The sequence below is a fragment of the Augochlora pura genome, chromosome 10, assembly GCF_028453695.1.
Source record: "Augochlora pura isolate Apur16 chromosome 10, APUR_v2.2.1, whole genome shotgun sequence".
NCBI classification, from domain to species: domain Eukaryota; kingdom Metazoa; phylum Arthropoda; class Insecta; order Hymenoptera; family Halictidae; genus Augochlora; species Augochlora pura.
In genome coordinates, this window is record NC_135781.1 from 16,304,824 (window position 1) to 16,311,299 (window position 6,476).

Here is a 6,476-nt window from a genome sequence, read left to right on the forward strand (position 1 = left end):
TCGTTCTTAAAAATCTTGAAACAGCTAGAGGCCGAAACGTTTCCAGAGTTTCACCGTTTGGTCCGCACTCGAAATCCCGCAATTGCAACTTCGGGGAAGTTTTTAATTAAACCAGCAAACATTAAGGCCAATCTCACAGAGGCTTATTAGCCATCTCGGCCCTTCCGAACCTTCGTAAACTCGTCTTAGATCCACTGTCCCGTACTTTATGTCATTTAAGCTTGGTTGCAGACCGGTTCGAGTTCACACAAATGTACACTCGTGTGCGTACGCTCTTCCACAATGGCAACATTGGGTTATTGGAGTCCCTGGTGAGTTTTCACTGGGAACTTGGCCTTCACACGTCGGTGAAGCGACGACGAGATTCCCTGATGAAATCGTCTTTCTTCGTGATGCTGGACCGGTATCGGAAGCTTTCGTCCTTGAATTGCTTTTTAACTGACTTTTTTGAGCCTATGGAACCCCACATTTTTTTGTTCGTTGAACTAGTAATACAAATTTTCAGATTTTACACCTCGAGTTGTCTAGTTTGTGTTTTAGAACAAATAGTGACAATTGATATTATTACTTGAATATAATTATTAAAATATCTGTGTACCGATTTTTAAAAATAGTTTTGGGTAATTCGTTGATTAAATTTTAGACTTTTTATTGTTATGTCAGTTTTCGCTTTTATGGATATTTTTCAGGTATTTTGTTAAGTCAATTTTCAATTCTTTGGTGTTATGTCAGAGCAATAATTTTAATCTTCTTTTTTTAAACATTTTTTTAAAGATTTGTTAAAATTATTGCTATTTTATTTTATACTTTACGATTTTTAGTAGCTTTCTTATTATACTCGGAATTCTCTGAAACAAACTCACTGGGTACATTGTTTAGTAAAACAAATTAAAACTAGAATATTTCTCCTTTAAATTCCCCTGCTACGTGCTTTCACCCCAACGGAATTCCAAAGTCTACGTTACGGATTATGTACTTTCTACCTCGAGTCAGGATACAATTATTTCTACTTTAACTTCTCCCGCTGTACTTCCTTACTACTTATCCATCGCAGCTGCGAAGTTCGTGTAACAAATTGTATATATTTGTCCCGCGTTTTTGTTTCTCGTCCGCGGAGAATTCCTCGCGAAGTTCTGTCCGCGTTGTAAAATATATATTTGCTCTGCACTTAAATGAGTATTGGAACTGCCTGCTTGGAACTCAATTTTCATTTTCTCAGAAAAGTCTTATCACCATTATCTTTATCTCTAGATTTTTTAAGATACTGACCACTGTGTTATCGACTTATCGGACGGAACATCCAATCTTCAAACTTAATTGCTTTTATTTTTCAACCTGCTAACCAGGAGATTTTTCTATCATAAATAAAGTAGAATCTCGGCTATGTGAACTACTCCGATGATTGTTTAGACGATAGAATAGTTACTTGTTTATAGTGTTGAACAAAATCTTTATTAACTCATACAGCAAATTGTGTTTATATGAAAAAAATATTTCTTAGTTTTTTTTTAATTTATTGAACGATAGTAGTAAGAAAACTAATATTTTCGTTATTTTTAATTGCTTGTAGCACACTGTTTAAATTTTCATGCGGGGATCAGATAAAAAGTAGAAACATGAGTTTTAATTTTCTTTGCCATTCCAACCAATTGTAATTTTTACAAATACTTCCTTACTTATTGTTCACTAAACTAATTAGTGTAACATCTCAAATAAATTCAAGTTATTAAATCCAACTGGGAAAAAATTATGTAGTTTTAAAAGTTGTCTGAATATTAACGTTGTTCATCGTACAAATGTATCAGAAAATAAAGAAATTACTGGTTGAGTAAGGAAGAAAATTAATAATTCTCAAGAAATGGTAGTAATCACGAACGTCAAGTGAATTCACTTTCTCTGGTTGACAGGTTGACAATACCATCATGATAGAAATTTTTTCTTTGAGACGCAGTCCCTAAGTCATTGTTGTTGTACATTACACAGACGTTTGGGTTAATAATCACACTGCCAGTCCAGAATCAGATTAAACTAGGGAAGACGGTGTCGCGAGGGTTACCGGATTATTCCCAACCCATCGTGTGTAATTGAATTTTAAACTCCCCAGTACATATGCGCCCATTCATAGCAACCACGAACCCAGCCGCTCTGTAGAACTCGCGGATTTCATACGTGAGAGAATCAATTGAACGTTTCTGCGCCGGAAGTGCTGAATCTACCCTGTCTCTTCTAATATCCGTCAACCACGGTCCACATGTGTTCCATCCCCCTTTCCAAGTATTCATTATACAATATTACAATCCATAACTTCGCAAAAATTTGCGAGAAACTACGCTGTGCGAAGACTTCGTGTCGTAAAAGAACGTAGGAATTAGTGTGTCAGGAAGTATATTTTTGTCAGTTTGAGAAAATGAAGACAAATTGTCAATTTAAGAAACACCTCCGTGTATAACTGCGTAGAAGTGCTTCAAAATAAATCGCATTCTTAAGTAAATAAGTACCAAGTAGATAATATAAAAAAGATTACCACATTATTGAATTTCTTATTACAGCAACACGTCATTGTATTATTCAATGAATTTATTTTTATATTTTAAGAATGCGATAAATGTTCAAACCTCTTTTTATATTACTCAATTTATTTCATGCCAGCGCACTTTCGTTTGAAATATTTATTTGTTGAATCACCAGAAACAGCTCAAATGTCGAGGCAACTGATCATGAGTCATGGACTATCGGGTATGTTCTGCAATAAATAGATTACAGACTTTTATACAACGATAAATTCGTATGATTTACTAGAGTATATCTATGGCAAAGAGTATTCAATCAAGTAAATTTAATCGTTATAACAATAATAAAATTGAAACTCGTTAAGTATAAATAAAATGTTACTGCTATAAAAATGAAGGTGTTTCTCGTTTTTTTAAGAAAATGGTCAATCATTTCCAAACATTCACTAAACTTTATGTTTGTACTAAAAATGTACAAAAGCTCTACCACATTTCCTCAGCCTTGTTACCATTTCTCTGCATATTCTGCCATTTTAAATCTATAAAACAACTACATGTTTTACTATTCGACAAACTACTATATTAAATAGTTGAACCAGAGATAATAGATTCAAGTGACCAAATTTGCTTTTATTAAAATTCATCTAAAAGAACGGAACTCCGCAAAGATACATACCAGATGGCATCAAACAAAACGTCACGAGTAGGTTGTCACAAAGAGGTAAGAAACAGCATCGCAGACCTAACGAGTCCCTTGAAAAATCGACATTAGCATAGCCGGCGAAAAATAGGAAGTCGACACTCGGTCAACATTGCAACAGCGGCTCGATTATGTAAATGTCACCCCTCCATCGCGATCTTTACCTGGAATGTTGGGAAACGGCGGTGCGGCGCGGACACACGACACCATTTTGTTTCTAGTCCGCGGAACAAAGGGCTCCCGCTTTGAAAATCTGTTCCGTGTCCCACGTACTACGGGATCTTAAAAGTTCCCTTCTCTGGATCGAGTGTCCGTACGTGAGCCGCGGCGGTTTCGCTCGTGTGCAAGCAAATAAAGCGCGATGGTGTGGTACGGCATACGGGGTGAGCCAAGGGACATCGTCCTGGATTATTGTCCTGGAACGTATCGTCCGTCCTCGGCGCTCCTTGATCACGAGTGGAAAGCACCAGATACCGGAGTGTCCTGTTCCAGGGAAAATTTTTAATTGGCGAGTGCACGGAGGGTAGGTTTCGCTTTGGCCGGACGATAGGATCGTGAAAAGGTAATTTAGCCGCTATGCACACGTTTATTCTAAATAGGCTAATGCACCGGGATCGCCGAGGTTCTCAGTGGTGCTCTCTTCGCGGACTTCTCTGTGTTTTGATCTTTTTTAAACTGGAAATGGGGATGTGTTTCTAGTTAGTCGGATTTATTAATATTTTCACCTGGTACACGTGTTGTCCGTGTTTCAGATTCGAAAGCGCGATAAACTGTGCACATTAATTGTTTCTGGTCTAGAGAAAATTTTTAATCGGCGAATGCATAGTGGGTGCTTTCGTTGCAGCGGCCTGATACCATCTTGAGTTATTAATCTTGCTTTGCCCCTGTGCACGCGTTTATTTTAAATAGGCGAATGCACTGGGGCAGTGGAGGTTCTCAGTGGTTCCGAATTTTTCTGGGGTTTAACCTTCGCTAGACGACTTCATGGTAGCCTAAATAATGGTAGCCTTCATTGGATAATTATTTATAATTATTCATTAGACTGTTAAAGAGTTATGGTCCAAAATGGACTCAAGTTCTGTCATTCGAAGGTTAACGTTCTCGTTAAAAATAAAATATTAATCTCTCACTGAAATCAATAGAATTTCCGCTGCAATACATCACAGCATAATCATGATCGTATACTATTTCATAAAGTGATTAATTATATCATATTCTTCAGATTGAACAATTTGGATTTCGATTCAGCGCTCGTAAATTTCACGTTGAAATTATAATCATAAATTATTCGAAACTGTGGTAGTAGGTGTATCAAAACCCGGTGCTATTCAAAATGAATTTAATGATGTATCTATCAATTAAATGAGCTAATTAACACTAGATTTACGGAATCCGTCACAATGACGGATCACTGATTTGTTAACGTACTATTATTCATATTTTAAAGATAAATTTATTGCTTATTTATCGATTATAATTAATATAATTATTTATATTTATTTATTTATCGATTACATTAACAATTAGAATAAATCGTTACTTTCATAAACAAATATAAAACGGCTGCTTTTATTATTCCGTAAACCTAGTGTTGATGGAGAATAATATATCAGCAAACAAATTGCTGATTTATAAATTCATGGTTGATAAAATTTTAAAGATAGTTTACAGATCATAATAGAAACATTAAATAGATTGTAAATTTCACAAAATGGCATTTACCTACATGCATTGTTAATAGATTATCCTTCGCGTCGATACAAATTGCAGAAACGCAAATACGGAGCTGTATCGTTTGGCAAGAAGTGAACGGGGCATGATGAAATTAGTTACCTGGAAAGCCTGAATAATAGTAAATACAGCAACCGGAGGACCTCGACGAAAAAATACGTTTACGAGGGCTGCAAGCAACCCGCGCAACATTATTTTCAAGCAGAGTTCGGAGAGCCTCTGCGGAGAATGCGCTCTGGGAGTATGACTCGTATTTACCAGACGCGGTTTTCCTCCACCATTGGAGTACACTCCGGGCTAAAAAGATAGCACAAATGTGCTATCATTAGGTTCTCAGGGACGTATTCAAAATTGCTCAAATTTTATTTGATTGCCGCATTCATTTCGTTGCATACGTTCCAGGTACAACTTCATGTCGAAAACAAACACCTTTTATATTATTTTCCTAAACGCGATTTGAATTATTTAATTTGATAAGATGTTAGCACGTTTTTTTTCAAGACATTTGAGATGTAGATCAAACTGGTCTTTTTTGACCATTCTTTTGATATTGAACTTCTATTAAAATAAATTGAGTTCGATGAATTCTTTTAAGTAATAATTCTAAAAGGAATTGTTACATTATATTAGTCTAAATAATATGAGGATTTATAGATGAGATCATTGTAGTCCTGGAACAATTTTGTAAGAAATTCTGAACTGTTCGTTTTCGATGAAATAACACAATTTTATTCAAATACTTTTACGATAAAATTGCATTTGAACTATCAGCAATGGCACTTATTGAAATTCAATGAATAAACATACATGTGGATGATTTGAAGCGTAGAGTACTTTATAGCGCACAAACTAAAACTACGTTACCTTGCGGGCCAGGGCTCTAAAACAATCAACGTTGAATAGGTACCAAGGCTATTAGCGTTCATAAAATGAATTCCTGGATGTTGTTTAAGTTACAGGTATTGCCTAATAGCTTGCAATAAAAACTAGAAAATTTTATGAACAAGAATAATGGTCGCTGTATCCTTTGTTCGGCTAGATCAGCGATATTTAATACAGAGCAGAGGAAAATGGATCGGCCGCGATCTATTTCGGATTTCTAGTAATGCGGCAGCGTGTATTTATCGTATCCAGGCACCGAGTGATGGCTCTTGCCGCCTTATCGCCCGGGTGAGTCCAATTAATTGAGATGAAGCAACGCGCACCTGAATAATTGCCGAGCGGCTGCTCAACGGCCATCGCTCAGTTACCATACCGCAAGCTCGAACATATTTTCGAATTAACTGTACTTGTATCAGCGCGTAGGAAGTGGAATTAAATTTTAATGCGGATTTGCGAGAGAGTCGGCGATCTGATTATTCGGTTTCTCGGATTCAGATTCTTTTTTCCAGTGCTTTTTTTTGGCTATTCATTTTGTGTAGGTCTTCCTTCGATTTCAGATAAATTTTAATGGCTCCTCGAGAGATCGTTATGAAGGAAACGAAACAAAGAATCGCTGGATTTATTGCAATAGTTAATTATTCCGAGAATTTTTC